This window comes from Bombina bombina, chromosome 3 (assembly GCF_027579735.1).
Source record: "Bombina bombina isolate aBomBom1 chromosome 3, aBomBom1.pri, whole genome shotgun sequence".
NCBI lineage: Eukaryota > Metazoa > Chordata > Amphibia > Anura > Bombinatoridae > Bombina > Bombina bombina.
In genome coordinates, this window is record NC_069501.1 from 1,011,663,915 (window position 1) to 1,011,682,635 (window position 18,721).

Genomic DNA, 18,721 nt, shown 5'->3' on the forward strand with positions numbered 1-18,721 from the left:
AAAGGCCAAGTGTGTTTGTCTGAAGCCGTCATGCACAGTAGAGACAAACACACTTGGCCTTAGATTGACCTCCTCGCACGCGCACCTCCTAGCTGAGAAGACACCTCGCACGCGCACAGCTGACAGCTGAAAGGACCTACCCATACACTTGGCCGCACGCGCACCTAGCGCACATTATACCTTGCACCCTCGCATCCACACACCCACAAACTTGGCTGCACACGCACCTAGCGCACATTATACCTCGCACGTGCACCCTCGCACCCACACACTTAGCCTCAGCGCTAGACAGCAACCTCGCACCCACACACTTAGCCTCAGCGCGAGACAGCAGCTGAATCCAGACCGGCGCGAGTAGTCGGCCCTCTCTGCAGCTAACTGGGTGCGTGCATGAGCGGGGGCGTGACCAGATGCGAAGGGGTCGGGGCCAATCATGAAGGGGGCGGGGCCAGTCACGGTCATCATGCGAGATAGAGGGGAGAGAGATAGAGAGTGGGGAGAGATAGAAAGAGGGGGAGAGAACAAAATTAATGAGAGAGAGAGAGAGAGAGAGGGGGGAGTGATGGGAGAGAGAGAGAGAGAGAGAGAGAGAGGGGAGAGAGGGGGGAGAGAGAGAGGGGGGAGAGATGGGAGAGAGATTGGAGAGAGGGATGGGAGAGAGAGAGAGAGGGGAGGGAGGGGGAGAGAGAGGGGAGAGAGGGGGAGAGAGAGGGGGAGAGGGAGAGATGGGAGAGAGATTGGAGAGAGAGATGGGAGAGAGAGGGGAGAGAGAGAGAGAGAGAGAGAGAGGGGGGGGGAGAGGGGGGAGAGAGAGAGAGAGAGGGGGGAGAGGGAGAGATGGGAGAGAGAGGGGAGAGAGATGGGAGAGAGAGAGGGGAGAGAGATGAGAGAGAGAGAGAGAGATAGGGGAGAGAGAGAAAGATGAAAGAGAGGAGAGAGAGATAGGAGAGAGAGAGAGAGAGAGAGAGAGAGGGGGGAGATAGAGGAGGGGGGAGAGAGAAGGGGGGAGAGGGAAGGGGGGAGAGGGAGAGAGAGGGGAGGGGTAGAGAGAGGGGGGAGAGAGAGAGGGGGGGGGAGAAAAAGAGAGGGGAGGAGAGAGAGCAAACGAAGAGGGGGGGAGAGAGAGGGGGGGAGAGGAGGGGGGAGAGAGGGGGGGAGAGGAGGGGGGGAGAGAGGGGGGGAGAGAGAGGGGGGAGAGAGGGAGGGAGAGAGAGGGGGGAGAGGAGGGGAGAGAGAGGGGGGAGGGAGAGACAGGGGGGATAGGGGGCCGAGAGGAGGGAGAGAAAGAGGGGGAGAGGGGAGTCGAGAAAGAGAGGAGGGAGAGAGGGGGGAGAGAGGGGGGAGAGGGGGAGGGGGTAGATAGAGAGGGGGAAGGGGGAGAGAGAGGGGGGAGAAAGGGAGAGCAAAAGAGAGGGGGAGGGAGAGAAAGCAAGGGGTAGGACCGCTGTACTGCAAAAAATGGCCCGTGTGAACGGGCTTTAGGACTAGTATATTATAAACAGGCACTTTGATGCATTAAGCTAACCTAGATGACCATGTTATCTTGCCTAAATAGTGACAATATACTTGTCCTCTATGCTCCTGAGATGATATGTCCTTATCCTGCATACAAGGTCATAACATGCTAATACTTAATAAATAATAATTCAGCACAAGTGTATAGACTGGCAAGAGTATATAAAACATGTGTCCAAGCAGCCCATCTAGCTTAGTAAATATGTAAAATATTTTAAACTTATCTAAAACTTAGAATACATGAGAGAACCATAATAAAGCACATAACATGTAACATAAGAATAGCACATCAGTTAGCCAACAGAAACAGATACCTGCATGACAACTGCTTAATAATAGGATAGTGACTCCACTGGGAATAAAGAGCATAGTGGGTAGTAGTTTGTAACAAAAGTTGATGATAGCTTTTAAAAGAGTATATGTATGTAGATCTAGTGCAAAGGGCATCTAAAGGGCTATTATAAATATCTATGCTATAGATAAAGGTTTTTACATAATTGAAAAACAGAATCCCATGCTAGATGAAGTGGCTTTATAGTGGGCTGTTCTATAATCTCTAATATGCAACATGAACTACAGGGGAAAATATTGCAACTATCAGTATTTAACTCATACTATGCAAAAGTAACATGGAGGGAATCTATGCAAAACTGTCATCGAATACTTGGTTCCAGTGATTCCTGTCTAGTAAGAGAGTGTATATATATATATATATATATATATATATATATATATATACCATACTATCGCCTAGATTTAGAGTTCTGCGGCCAAAGGGGTGCGTAGCTAACGCTGGCTTTTTTCTGGCCGCACCTTTTAAATACCGCTGGTATTGAGAGTTCACAGAATGGCTGCGTTAGGCTCCAAAAAAGGAGCGTAGAGCATATTTAACGCAACTTCAACTCTCGATACCAGCGATGCTTACGGACGCAGCCAGCTTCAAAAACGTGCTCGTGCACGATTCCCCCATAGAAAACAATGAGGCTATTTGAGCTGAAAAACACCTGCAAAAAAGCCGCGTTCAGCTCCTAACGCAGCCCCATTGTTTGCTATGGGGAAACACTTCCTACGTCTGCAACTAACACTCTAACATGTACCCCGAGTCTAAACACCCCTAACCTTACACTTATTAACCCCTATTCTGCCGCCCCCGCTATCGCTGACCCCTGCATATTATTATTAACCCCTAATCTGCCGCTCCTTAAACCGCCGCTACTTACATTATCCCTATGTACCCCTAATCTGCTGCCCCTAACACCGCCGACCCCTATATTATATTTATTAACCCCTAATCTGCCCCCCACAACGTTGCCTCCACCTGCCTTCCGATCAGCCAATAGAATGCGAGCTCAATCTGATTGGCTGAATTAAGGTAGGAAAATTCTGATTGGCTGATGGAATCAGCCAATCAGAATCAAATTCAATCCGATTGGCTGATTCAATCAGCCAATCAGATTGAGCTTGCATTCTATTGGCTGTTCCGATCAGCCAATAGAATTCCTACCTTAATTCCGATTGGCTGATAGAATCCTATCAGCCAATCGGAATTCGAGGGACGCCATCTTGGATGACGTCCCTTAAAGGAACCGTCATTCGTCGGGAAGTCATCGGTGAAGATGGATGTTCCGCGTCGGCGGGATGAACATGGATCCGGAAGAAAGAAGATTGAAGATGCCGTTGATAGAAGACTTCAGCCGGATCATGGACCTCTTCAGCTCCCGCTAGGATGAAGACTTCAGCCGGATCATGGACCTCTTCAGCTCCCGCTTGGATGAAGACTTCAGCCGGATCATGGACCTCTTCAGCTCCCGCTTGGATGAAGACTTCAGCCAGATCATGGACATCTTCAGCCCCCCCGCTTGGGCTTGGATCAAGACATCGGAGGAGATCTTCTGGATCGATCGGTGAACCTGGTATGGTGAAGATTCAGGGGCTCAGTGTTAGGTTTATTTAAGGGGGGTTTGGGTTAGGGGTATGTGGGTGGTGGGTTGTAATGTTGGGGGGGGGTATTGTATGTGTTTTTTTTTACAGGCAAAAGAGCTGAATTCTTTGGGGCATGCCCCGCAAAGGGCCCTGTTCAGGGCTGGTAAGGTAAAAGAGCTTTGAACTTTAGTAATTTAGAATAGGGTAGGGCATTTTTTTATTTTGGGGGTCTTTGTTATTTTATTAGGGGGCTTAGAGTAGGTGTAATTAGTTTAAAATTGTTGTAATATTTTTCTGATGTTTGTAAATATTTTTTTATTTTTTGTAACTTAGTTCTTTTTTATTTTTTGTACTTTAGTTAGTTTATTTCATTGTATTTATTTGTAGATATTGTATTTAATTAATTTATTGATAGTGTAGTGTTAGGTTTAATTGTAGGTAATTGTAGGTATTTTATTTAATTAATTTATTGATAGTGTAGTGTTTCGTTTAATTGTAACTTAGGTTAGGATTGATTTTACAGGTAATTTTGTAATTATTTTAACTATTTTAGCTATTAAATAGTTCTTAACTATTTAATAGCTATTGTACATGGTTAAAATAAATACAAAGTTACCTGTAAAATAAATATAAATCCTAAAATAGCTATAATATAATTATAATTTATATTGTAGATATATTAGGGTTTATTTTACAGGTAAGTATTTAGGTTTAAATAGGAATAATTTATTTAATAAGAGTTTATTTATTCCGTTAGATTTAAATTATATTTAACTTAGGGGGGTGTTAGGGTTAGACTTAGCTTTAGGGGTTAATCCATTTATTACAGTAGTGGCGAGATTCGGTCGGCAGATTAGGGGTTAATAATTGAAGTTAGGTGTCGGCGATGTTAGGGAGGGCAGATTAGGGGTTAATACTATTTATTATAGGGTTATTGAGGCGGGAGTGAGGCGGATTAGGGGTTAATAACTTTATTATAGTAGCGGTGAGATCCGCTCGGCAGATTAGGGGTTAATAAGTGTAGGCAGGTGGAAGCGACGTTGAGGGGGACAGATTAGGGGCTAATAAATATAATATAGGGGTCGGCGGTGTTAGGGGCAGCAGATTAGGGGTACATAAGGATAACGTAGGTGGCGGTCGGCAGATTAGGAGTTAAAAAAATGTAATCAAGTGGCGGCGATGTGGGGGGACCTCGGTTTAGGGGTGTATAGGTAGTTTATGGGTGTTAGTGTACTTTAGAGCACAGTAGTTAAGAGTTTTATAAACCGGCGTTAGCCCAGAAAGCTATTAACTACTGACTTTTTTCTGCGGCTGGAGTTTTGTCGTTAGATTTCTAACGCTCACTTCAGCCACGACTCTAAATACCGGAGTTAGAAAGATCCCATTGAAAAGATAGGATACGCAATTGACGTAAGGGGATCTGCGGTATGGAAAAGTCGCGGCTGAAAAGTGAGCGTTAGACCCTTTAATGACTGACTCCAAATACCAGAGGGCGGTAAAAACCAGCGTTAGGAGCCTCTAACGCTGGTTTTGACGGCTACCGCCCAACTCTAAATCAATAAAGTATCAGTATAGGATTAAGTCTGTAGATTCTAGCCCACCCCAACTCTTCGGCAGGTATATAGGCCTACATCCCCTCTAATGTGCATATGATCCAGGGAAGCTGTACATGGGGAAAGGATTGAGAAGGCTAGTGTGAAGTACAATATAAAGCCACAAACCAAGCCAAATAGAGCAGATGCAGCATAGCAGCTAAACAGTTATAATTGCCTTGTGGTTATGGTAGATTTAGGTAAAAAAATATATGCATTTCACTGAGACTAACACTATATGCAATATCTCTGTGCATAAAAAATAAGAACCCGATGGTATGTCTGACTGTTGGGGATTACAGTAAGAGCCAAATGACATCATATTAGTAGTAAGCAGTCTAGTAAACAATAAACAATAGAATAGGGTTATTCTCTAGGCCTATATTGCAAGAGTGCAATGTAATGGTATCTGAGCGTTTATAAGCACCAGTGTATGTATGAAAAACATATCATCAAACATTGCAATAAACATGTTGCAGATTTAGAATAAACCTGGGGAGGGATATGTTATTTCTGCTAAGGGAGTATGCAATGAACAAAGTATATTAGTAAAATAAAGATATAAATCTGAATCTAATACCCAATAACTTATTTCTGCGAAGAGATAGCATCTAATCTATGTAAATTTATGGACTGTTTCATTGCATGTAGAGCATTATAAGCATAATGCAGCTGGATTCCTATCTATCTAACTAATGTACATAAGAACTTTAATGTCAACTCGAACCCTATACCATACCTTTGGGCATAAACATAGCTCTGACTATAATTATGGGAAGAGCAAACATTTAGCTTTAGGACAAGAATCTTTATGCAAATGGAGCGGAACAAGAACATATCAATTCTGGGATGAATTAACTAAAATAAGGGCAAAACTTAGAATCCTTATGAAGTAGTGCAAACAACCTTATTTGTGATTTTAACATACATAGTGGACAATGGTTAATAGTTCAACAAAATCAAACAGAATATAATGTCCAAACAGTATATAAACATTAACAGGCTGGTAAGCTAGGACGCATAATATCTGGAATATGTGTCCCAAAGGAAGCGCATCGGAAGGGGTGAGTTCTTTACTCGACTCCTGTAGCAAGCAGGCCCGAGAGGGGAACAGTGGGTTGCAGCCTCTGACCATGCAAGGAACCCAACGTGGGCCAATTATGCACAGCACCTTGTAAAGGAGAATAAACCAACAGAACTCTGTAAAATAAGAGAGTCCCCTTACATCTCTGATATCTGCCACTTTCGGTGCTCATTCTCTGCAACCAGTTTTGGAGGAGCCTGCCCTCGGAGATCCTATCTCTAGGAAGCCTCGATTTTCTGCATCTGTGCTTAGAGTTTGCCTTGATAAGAGTATGTTTTCTTCCTGAGCGTAAACTCCTTCCGGCATTCGAATGCGCTCTCTGCCATAGTGTCAGCCGTGTTGTTCCACGACCACCGGTTCTGACCTCTCGCAGCCACTGAGTAGAGTGAGTGAGTCTGCGGCTGTACATACACTTCTTCCGATATGCTACAGCCACTCTCATAGACAGCTGTGTCCCCATAGACCTCCGCCTCTCCCCTCTCATTGCAGGATCTTTCATAGTATGCTTGACACACTGAGTTTTATTACCCGACCATGAACTCCCCTTCGCGGCCTCATGGAGACTACGTTCACTCTGCTGAATTTGCCTGGCTCTCAGAGTTTCTAAAGGGCTGTTGTCAGGGTAGGTTTTTGTAGGCAGGGGGGAAGGTGAACTGACTGTAGACCTTAGGATGGCTACGCACCCCGCATGATGATGGTCCAGACGGGTGATCATATGCTTTAGGAGATAACCAATTAGTTTCTGAGTGGTCATCTGGCGTGCTGGGTTGTGAGAGGCTTCCATGCTGTTGCGTGTTCTATGCTCGGTCCTGTATAGATGTTGTAAAGGCCGACTGCAAATGGGATTTGGGCTTCTGGGTTGCAAAGCAGAAAATATCCACGTGGATATCGCACAGGCCTCAGATTTCAGCGTGGTCCTATATAGTGTATAAATGATGTTTGGCCCCAAAAAGTAAATCAGGGGCTTTATCCACTTCTTCTCTACCTGTGAGCTTAAAAGGAGTCTATTAAAGAAGATGGTTTGGGGATTTATGGCATTTTATATGCGGCCCATATCTAGAGCACAAGGTAGTTGCGACTTCTCTCCATAGCTGTTGGCTCCGCCCCTAAAGCTAATCTTTTATTTTGTAACTGTTAATGTCCAAGAAATAGATTGATTTATACCTCAACAAACAATATCTCATAGAAAATTATTTTTATATTGATTTGTTATATGATACTTTCACAGAAACTAATATGTGTTTGTATTTAAAGGAGTCATATTTTTTTATTTATTTTTTAAATTATTATTAATGCTAGAATTTGTACATATATCCTTGCACATACTTGTATATATATATATATATATATATATATATATATATACAACACACAGAGAAAGTCCAACACTCACAAGTTCTCAGCTAAGATTAAAAGCAAAAATGGAAGGATTAGTTACTGCATTTGGCCAAATGGGACAAGCCCAGGTACCACGTCAAGGTCCCTTCCAAAAACCTGTGACTCTAAAACAGCCACACGATGCAAGCTCTCAATCCAACAAACTGGGAACATGTGAAGGGTGCACAGCTCACAAGAGCTGCTGGTGCAATGCTGACTACGGAGAGTGTATTGCTCTCCGCATTCAGCGAGGTCTGTCAGACCTGATCTGCACTGTCGGATCAGGTCCGACAGACCTTTGTTAAATAGACCCCAATATAACAAATGGCACTTACAAGTTCTGATGATTGATCAATGACACAAGTATCGAGCCATTTGATTTGTTAGTGATAGTTTATAATGTGTATTTGAATCAGATTGGCAGATGTCATAAATCATGTGATTATGATTATGCATATTCCAATCAAAAGTGGTGGAAAAATTCACTAGTGTGTGGGTTATTTAGGAGTTTTCATCATAATTGGTGCGAAAAGGGTTGAGTCAAATATGGTGCGAAGTGGAGAGTGGGACTTTTATTACATGGCTTAAACATGGTGCACATAGATTTTTCACAAAAAATAAAAAGGAAATTAGCTATATTATTAGCTATATTATTAGCTATATTATGTTGTGTATTTATTTCATAATAAGTCTACTTTCATAATTTGCTAATAAGACCAACTTTCAATCACATCATTCCATTCAAATTGCCACTCTTGCTTTCATCCTATTGGCTGATTTGAATTTGTCAGCCAAATAGGAACGAAAGGGTACCCCTAGATAAAAGGGGAACCTTGCATTCAAGCCTATTACCTCTGATGAAGAAGAATTGATTTCTTCTAAACGTGTCAGATATTTTTGGTGGGAAACCTGGCTCTTGCATTTCTCCCTGAAACGTTACACTAATAATGTTTGACACTTAAAAATTCCAGTGAGTGTGGTTTCCTTTACTACTATGCATTACTATTAACAGCACCCTGGTGGTTGATAATTATAGATGAGAGTGCAGACCTTATAACATGCTAGTTCCATACTGAAAACTGAGTTTATATTAAATGTGTGTATATATATATATATATATATATATATATATATATATATATATATATGTGTGTGTGTGTGTGTGTGTGTGTGTGTGTGTGTGTGTATCTATCTATCTATCTAAAGGGATTATAGGCTACACAGTAGTGTTCTACCACTGGAACAGTACACAATGTGATGATTTGATGTTCCAGTGATTTTATATGGACACAGTGTAAATATACTTTTAGCATTGAGCCCATAATGCATCCCTAGGCGGAGAGCAGAGCAGTGAGCAGCAAACCCAGGTAGTCAGGGAGAAAAAGACAAAAGCTGAAGATACATTAACTGTATAAAGGAAGAACACAGAGTTTAGGAAAGTCACTAATATGCAGGAAGAGGTTGGACTGGAGAGCAATACAGGTGGAGGGGCTGATAATGTGCTGGGGAAGATACCACAGACACAGTTTGCCAGGGAGCACAAGTAAAGACATACAGAGAGCCTGGGCTGACATTATACACACAGGTAGCCAAGCAGGGTGGTAAACACCTACTCCTATAATAGGGCAACGCATCTAGGCAAGACAGGGTTCAATTAGGTGAAAAGATACTTCTCTTTGGTAGCTTTTCTTTTAAAGACATTATAGGATGCTGATAAAGATGGGGCACTGCTGATACAACGAGTGATAGATGTACCAGATACATTACTAACTCACTGTTGCGCTGGCTTGCCTTTTCAGTTCAGCAGCTACAAGCCGCTCTCACTCAGCCTTCTCTCAGCTCTGCAACTGCTGCAATACAGACTCACAGTGTCACTGTCACTGACTACAAGTGCAGTCTGGTCAGGAGCCAATGGGTAGCAGGCAGAAACAAAAATAATAATAATAGTAAAAAAAAAGTTTGTGCTGAAGCTGCCCCTCGAGGGAGGAAACCTCTGGGGCCCGGTCGCATTTTCAACCTTTGCATTCCTGGTAGTTCCGTCCAACCCTGACACTAGTCCGGATCTACGACTTTAGACAGAGTTGAGTAGACCATGATTAATCAGCTAGAGGAAGTTCTAAAGCCTATTAAGGATGTCACCAAGAACTTGAGCTAAAACACTGCCAGTCTGGGTCATGTCATACCCTTGTTAAGTCACCTTTTGAGCAAGATGGATACCTTTTTGGAAAATTGTGAAATGGTTCCTGATGTAGTACTAAGCAGTGAGGTAGGCTAAAGGAGAAGCTGAAAGGTGACTTGTAAGTCCGTCTGGAAAAATGCCCTGAACATATGCTGTCCATCTTGTGTGATCACAGAAATAAAGGAAAAATGGCTCTCCAAACTGATAAATTGCCATTTTAGAGGGACAAATTGATTCACAGGGTGTGAATGCTCCAAGAAAAGGGTAGCATGCTCATACTTGCCAACTGTCCCGTTTTTGCCGGGACAGTCCCGGAATTTGGGACTCGGTCCCGGCCATTTAAATGTCCCGGACTGTCCCGGCAAGTTAGTAGCAAACAGTCCAGTGTGGAACAGCACAAAAGGATGGGAGTGCTCGTGCCACTTCACCACATAAAATGTAGAACAAAGAAGGTGCCCACGGCTCTCCAATGCTTAAAAGTTATCTTTATTAGAACAAATATAGCAACGTTTCGAGGCTAATACCTCTTAGTCATGCATGACTAAGAGGTATTAGCCTCGAAACGTTGCTATATTTGTTCTAATAAAGATAACTTTTAAGCATTGGAGAGCCGTGGACACCTTCTTTGTTCGGCAAGTTATTAGCAGGCTGCAGCTTTTTGCTTTACTGCGATCGTGTGTGCGGCTCCTGAGCCCTCCTCCTAATTTTTCATGAATCTCTCGCGATTGCGCGGTGAGCGACGAGCACCCGTGACGTCACCATTATCATCACGTGACCATCCATCGTTGCCGCTCACTAGAGCAGTGCGACCAGCCTTCTCACACGCGACAGCAGAGGAGGACAACCAGGAACAGTCGTGTCTCTGTCACACACACCCAACTCAGAGACAGTCGAGTAGACGCAGAGAGCCGATCAGTGACCAGGTGAGACTCAGCCCTGCATGAACCGGGGGCTGTGGCAATAAAGCCAGCTGCTTTTGTTAAGGTGACAGACCGTGAATCACCATTATTTAAAAAAATAAAAATGCTGTGACTTCACTGTTTTGTTAAGGTGACAGACCATAATTTAAAAAATAAAAAAACTTGACAAGTTGTGTTTCTAAGTTAAAGTAATTAAATAACAAATAAACTACCCAGGTAGTCATGATTTGCTAATAACAGGGTTAATTAACAAATAAATGAAGATATAACCTTTACTACATTCAAAATATTACAGAACCAACAGCAGATAATAAAAAAATAAACTGTATATAACAGTGGCAGATTATTTGCTAATATCAGGGGTAATTCAAAAATTAAGAAGCTTTTAACTGAAAAATATCTGTACTTTTATATACAGTTTATTTGTTATATATGCTGGTTGTATAATAGTGACAGATCATTTGCTGTACCCCATTGTATTCATTAGAATGAAAGGAAAGGTGAAAATTGCCTGTCCTTCCTCTTGCTCTTGTTACCTAACTCTGTCTTCTGACTTGCCAAAGTTCCAAGGTCAGTTAAAATCTCTGCAAAATGCCCTTAAAAAGGTTGTGAATAACCTGTTTATTAGTTTTTCACCTTTAACCAGTGTCCAGTATATATTATAATTATACACAATTCTGGCCTTTTTTCTAACTTTATTACTTAAACAGTTCAAAATGTTTAAAATAGTTATGTGCCAAACAAATCTGAGCTGAACATGAGGTTTTCAAAGCAAGTTCTTAAATTGGGTCCAGTATAGGAAAAAAAGGAAAACTTTGACATGAATAAATTATAATGTGCTAACACAATCCTCAATCAGATGCCACAAAGGTGATTTTAGGTTTTCACCAGCTGGATAAAGAGTTTACTTTTTGCTCTAGTGTGTCTATTGTCAGTCCCCCCTACATAATATTATATAGCCCTGTCACCCAGCATAATATCTAGCCCCCATCCCCCCCTACATAATATTATATAGCCCTGTCACCCAGCATAATATCTAGCCCCATCCCCCCTACATAATATTATATAGCCCTGTCACTCAGCATAATATCTAGCCCCATCCCCCCTACATAATATTATATAGCCCTGTCACCCAGCATAATATCTAGCCCCCATCCTCCCTACATAATATTATATAGCCCTGTCACCCAGCATAATATCTAGCCCCCATCCACCCTGCATAATCTTTTGCGCCTTCATGCTAACCCTGCATGATAAATATCTGGTCCCCATGTGCGCCTGCCTCCTGCATATATCCGGCCCCATGTGTCACCCAGCATAATATCTGATCCCCATGCCCCCTCTATGTGCCCCCCTGCATAAGATATGGCCCACTTGTGTATGGCCAGAGTGCCAGCTGTTTGTACAGGATGTATATAACCCGTCTGTCTGCTGGTGATATAACTCCTTATTAGCTGCTCTAGATTTCTCCCTGTTTAGTATGGCTATATATAGAAACAAAACTACATATAATAGGCGGCGCTAAATTATGCTAATTATGTGGGTTTGGCAAAGTGGGCGGTACTTTATTGCAGGGGGTGTGGTAAAATATTTCATGCAGGTAATTGATAGCTGCAAAGTGTCCCTGGAATTATTTTTCAAATGTTGGCAACTATGCATTCTTGGTAAGGGAGAAGTGCAGCAGCAAGAGGCAGATATCATTTTTTTTATCTACCAGCAATTGCAGCAGCACAATAAAGTTTCAGACCATATAAGCGTGACAGAAAACTCTCCAATAATAGGATAATATTTACAGAGCTGCACTTTCTACAATATGCCTGCTGAAATAGCCCGTGGGCTGTAAAACATGTTGCATCATTTGGTGTAAATGTTTTTAAGTTTATTTATATATATATATATACAGGGAGTGCAGAATTATTAGGCAAATGAGTATTTTGACCACATCATCCTCTTTATGCATGTTGTCTTACTCCAAGCTGTATAGGCTCGAAAGCCTACTACCAATTAAGCATATTAGGTGATGTGCATCTCTGTAATGAGAAGGGGTGTGGTCTAATGACATCAACACCCTATATCAGGTGTGCATAATTATTAGGCAACTTCCTTTCCTTTGGCAAAATGGGTCAAAAGAATTACTTGACAGGCTCAGAAAAGTCAAAAATAGTGAGATATCTTGCAGAGGGATGCAGCACTCTTAAAATGGCAAAGCTTCTGAAGCGTGATCATCGAACAATCAAGCGTTTCATTCAAAATATTCAACAGGGTCGCAAGAAGCGTGTGGAAAAACCAAGGCGCAAAATAACTGCCCATGAACTGAGAAAAGTCAAGCGTGCAGCTGCCAAGATGCCACTTGCCACCAGTTTGGCCATATTTCAGAGCTGCAACATCACTGGAGTGCCCAAAAGCACAAGGTGTGCAATACTCAGAGACATGGCCAAGGTAAGAAAGGCTGAAAGACGACCACCACTGAACAAGACACACAAGCTGAAACATCAAGACTGGGCCAAGAAATATCTCAAGACTGATTTTTCTAAGGTTTTATGGACTGATGAAATGAGAGTGAGTCTTGATGGGCCAAATGGATGGGCCCGTGGCTGGATTGGTAAAGGGCAGAGAGCTCCAGTCCAAGACGCCAGCAAGATGGAGGTGGAGTACTGGTTTGGGCTGGTATCATCAAAGATGAGCTTGTGGGGCCTTTTCGGGTTGAGGATGGAGTCAAGTTCAACTCCCAGTCCTACTGCCAGTTTCTGGAAGACACCTTCTTCAAGCAGTGGCACAAGAAGAAGTCTGCATCCTTCAAGAAAAACATGATTTTCATGCAGGACAATGCTCCATCACACGCGTCCAAGTACTCCACAGCGTGGCTGGCAAGAAAGGGTATAAAAGAAGAAAATCTAATGACATGGCCTCCTTGTTCACCTGATCTGAACCCCATTGAGAACCTGTGGTCCATCATCAAATGTGAGATTTACAAGGAGGGAAAACAGTACACCTCTCTGAACAGTGTCTGGGAGGCTGTGGTTGCTGCTGCACGCAATGTTGATGGTGAACAGATCAAAACACTGACAGAATCCATGGATGGCAGGCTTTTGAGTGTCCTTGCAAAGAAAGGTGGCTATATTGGTCACTGATTTGTTTTTGTTTTGTTTTTGAATGTCAGAAATGTATATTTGTGAATGTTGAGATGTTATATTGGTTTCACTGGTAAAAATAAATAATTGAAATGGGTATATATTTGTTTTTTGTTAAGTTGCCTAATAATTATGCACAGTAATAGTCACCTGCACACACAGATATCCCCCTAAAATAGCTATAACTAAAAACAAACTAAAAACTACTTCCAAAACTATTCAGCTTTGATATTAATGAGTTTTTTGGGTTCATTGAGAACATGGTTGTTGTTCAATAATAAAATTAATCCTCAAAAATACAACTTGCCTAATAATGCTGCACTCCCTGTATGTATATTTATATATATATATATATATATATTTATCATATTATATTACAAGCTGTCATGTTTAGATATTTGTTTGCCTGTCACTTTTTGATATTGTTTAAGTCTCAAGCCTGAAAGCTGCAAGTTGAAATGATCTTTTTGTTTCATGATTCCTTGGAGCAGTGAACTGGGGCACTGTGATTTCTCAGTGTGTCATTACCAACACATGCTGCATCACTTGCAGGCTCACCAGAAACACGGAGCCTCAAGCTCAATCCGGAGCTTTTTAGGAAGGCCCCTTAATATCAAATGAGCATAACACCACAGGTGGGGAGGTTAGGGAGGAGTTCTTGTGGACTTTTTTCCTGATACAGATACACACATGGAAGTGTAATTTCTGTATTGTCATTTATATTCTCCTAGAGCAGATTCCCTGGGGTGGTTTGAATCCTCAGTGTGCAACTACTAGAGTGCTGCATCATTTGTGAGTATAATACCACTGGTGAGTCCTGACACAGATACACACTCATAAGTGCTTTTTCTTTATTGGCATTTCATTTTTTCTCACTGAAGAAGTGTTTCGGAAAGAGTGGCTCTGTGAAAATTATCCTGACCTCTGTATTTGGAGAGTTTTCTGTCACACTTATATGGTCTATTCTTTATTATATTTGGGACTGGAACATTGGACTAACAAACAATATTGGTTTGTTACCATTTTTCTCTATACCAATTTAATTATTTGGTATTTTTCAGTCATGTTTACCTATGTGTGCCCCTATCTTCAAGGGTGGTATACTAACTTCCTTTTTTTGTGTGTGATGGTAAAGGATTATCTTTGTGAAACCCTTTTTCCCCCTACAGCAGACACTCTAAAATATTGAAGAGGATTATGGGGCCTGCCCTGGCTACAGTAGCCCAGGATTTCTTCTCTCCAAAGTAATCAAGTGCTTTCAGTAACTGGTAAACCCTCAGCACTCACAAATGTCACCGCAGATCATGGTGCAAATGGCATTTCTCAAATGTAACTTTCCAAAGATAAGTAACCCTGCCCTTAGTTTTGACACCGACTGATTTTGAAATGGTTTTCACTCCAGCTATTCCCCTTTCTGCTGCGTGGATGTCATCATCTATCAATGACATATCATTGGGGAACTTCCTTGAAGGTGTATTTTTTGAGATTTGTGTACTGTGGGGTGTACCTAGTTCATGAAAGGAATACAGGAAGAAGAGGCAGGCACTACTTACAAAAAAGAAATAGGCTTAAAAATAACACCAACGGCAAGCAGGCAGATAGATGGACACAGAGGGACAGACGGCCTGATGCGTTTCGCACCCCCTAGTGGTGCTTAATCATAGACATTTTTCTGTAAGGCTTATTATTGTTTGCTTTTAACCCCCGAGTAGTGCCTGCCTCTTCTTCCTGCATTACTTACCTTGGGCTTGATCTCCCTGGCTACGGTACTCCGGAGTAGCTGCTCCATCATTGGATGACCCTGTGGTCTACTTGCAGTTCCGGTTCCGGATCAGTGCAGCCGCATTCCGTACCTTTCTTCTCACATTCATGAAAGGAATAGTCTAGTCAAAATTAAACTTTTATGATTCAGAAAGAGCATGCAATTTTAAGCAACTTTCTACTCCTGTTATCATTTTTTTTTTCTTTTGGTATCTTTATTTAAAAAAGCAGGAATGTAAGCATAGGAACCGGTCCATATTTAGTTCAGCACCTGGGAAGCACTTTCTGATTGGTGTCTAAATGTAGCCACCAATCAGCAAGCGCTACCCAGGTGCTGAACCAAAAATGGGTCGGCTTATAAGCTTACATTCAAATAAAGATACCAAGAGAGTGAAGAAAAATTGATATTAAGGGGCCTATCTATCAAGCTCCAGATAGAGCTTGAGGCTCCGTGTTTCTGGCGAGCCTGAAGGCTCAGAAAGACCGCTGCTCCATAACCTGTCCGCCTGCTCTGAGCAGGCGGACAGACATCGCCGCAATTCAACCTGATCGAGTATGATCGGGTTAATTGACACCTCCCTGCTGGCGGCCGCGAGTCAGCAGGGGTCGGCGTTACACCAGCAGCTCTTGTGAGCTGCTGGTGCAATGTTAAATGCGGAGAGCATATTGCTCTCCGCATTTAGCGAGGTCTTGCGGACCTGATCCACACTGTCGGATCAGGTCAGCAAGACCTTTGATAAATAGGGGCCTAAGAGTAAATTAGAAAGTTGTTTAAAATTGCCTGCTCTATCTGAATCATGAAAGTTTAATTTAATGTATGTATGCTGTGCTTGATGCAATTTTTATTAACCCTTACACTTTACACTAGAGGGTAAATTTAACAAGGGCCGAATGGCCCTTTTTCCCCTTGTTTCCACGCGAGCCTTCAGGCTTGCCTAGAAACAGCAGTTATGAAGCAGCGATCTAAAGAGCGCTGCTCCATAACTTGTCCACTGCCTCTGAGGCTGCGGTCTTCAATTCGCCCGATCCTATAAGATTGGGCTGATTGACACCCCCTGCTAGCGGCCAATTGGCCGCGAACCTGCAGGGGGTGGCATTTCACAAGCAGTTCTGGTAACCTGTTTGTGTAATGATAAATGCTGACAGCATATGCTGTCGGCATTCAGTGATGTCTGTCGGACATGATACGATACAGCGTATCATGTCGGACAGAAATTGGTAAATCTACCCCTAAAGTGCCTATTTTTCAAAGGGTTAACTGAAAATAAGCTGGAATTCCGTGTCGTAATTGTCGCAAGATCTGCCGAAGTTATCAAAGCGTCAAGATCGGCAAATGTTGAAATTTGTGACGAAAAATACGATCCCGCGATCTCAATCCGATGCAGATCAATGCGAGTTATAAACCGTGGTATTCAAGCAGAATCGTGTTCATTCGACCTCCTATTTAACACTATTTGAAGCTCTCAGGAAGTTATCGAAAATTCTACATTTACGCTTGCGTCTTTTCTGACTCAGTGTCCCTAGTTTTCAATCCGTCACCCTTGAGGTCGCAGATGCCATAGAACTCAATGGGAGGGCATTTTTTTTTATTTTGGGGGTCTTTGTTATTTTGTTAGGGGGCTTAGAGTAGGTGTAATTAGTTTAAAATTGTTGGAATATTTTTCTAATGTTTGTAAATATTTTTTTATTTTTTGTAACTTAGTTCTTTTTTATTTTTTGTACTTTAGTTAGTTTATTTCATTGTATTTATTTGTAGGTATTTTATTTAATGTATTTATTGATAGTGTAGTGTTAGGTTTAATTGTAACTTAGGTTAGGATTTATTTTACAGGTAATTTTGTAATTATTTTAACTAGGTAACTATTAAATAGTTATTAACTATTTAATAGCTATTGTACCTGGTTAAAATAAATACAAAGTTGCCTGTAAAATAAATATTAATCACAAAATAGCTACAATATAATTATAATTTATATTGTAGATATATTAGGGTTTATTTTACAGGTAAGTATTTAGCTTTAAATAGGAATAATTTATTTAATAAGAGTTAATTTATTTAGTTAGATTTAAATTATATTTAATTTAGGGGGGTGTTAGGGTTAGGATTAGAATTAGCTTTAGGGGTTAAAAAATTTATTAGAGTAGCGGTGAGGTACGGTCGGCAGATTAGGGGTTAATGCTTGAAGTTAGGTGGCGGCGATGTTAGGGAGGGAAGATTAGGGGTTAATACTATTTATTATAGGGTTATTGAGGCGGGAGTGAGGCGGATTTATTATAGTAGCGGTGAGGTCCGGTCGGCAGATTAGGGGTTACTAAGTGTAGGTAGGTGGAGGCGACGTTGGGGCGGCAGATTAGGGGTTAATAAATATTATGTAGGTGGAGGCGGTATTAGGGGCAGCAGATTAGGGGTACATAGGGATAACGTAGGTGGCGGCGGTGTGCGGTCGGCAGATTAGGGGTTAAAAATTTTTAATACAGTGGCGGCGATGTGGGGGGGCCTCGGTTTAGGGGTACATAGGTAGTTTATGGGTGTTAGTGTACTTTAGAGCACAGTAGTTAAGAGCTTTATAAACCGGCGTTAGCCCAGAAAGCTCTTAACTCCTGTTTTTTTTTCTGCGGCTGGAGTTTTGTCGTTAGATTTCTAACGCTCACTTCAGCCACGACTCTAAATACCGGCGTTAGAAAGATCCCATTGAAAAGATAGGATACGCAAATGACGTAAGGGGATCTGTTGTATGGAAAAGTCGCGGCTGGAAAGTGAGCGTTAGACCCTTTCCTGACTGACTCTAAATTCCAGCGGGCTGTAAAAACCAGCGTTAGGAGCCTCTAACGCTGGTTTTGACGGCTAACGCCAAACTCTAAATCTAGGCCATAGTGTAATATTTTAGACAAGGATTTTAAAATTCGAATTGATGTTTGATTCAATAGAATCTTGAGCTGATAGCGCAAAGGGATAGCCCACCTAATTTTAAACTGTCATGATTCAGATACAGCAGAAATTAAAATCACCTCTTTACTGTCATGCTATTTTCAGTGTATTTCTTCCTTCTCTTGAATTTCTTTTTCAGTAAGAAATGTCATCTTATATGCAAGCCCATATTATAACACCTGTGAAGGGGTGGTTTTTAAAACTAGATTGCAATCAGGAGGGGTTAGACAGGTGCAGAGATAAAACTGGCCCAGCTCTTAAAGGGACAGGAAACCCCAAAATATTCTTTCATGATTTGGATAGAACATAC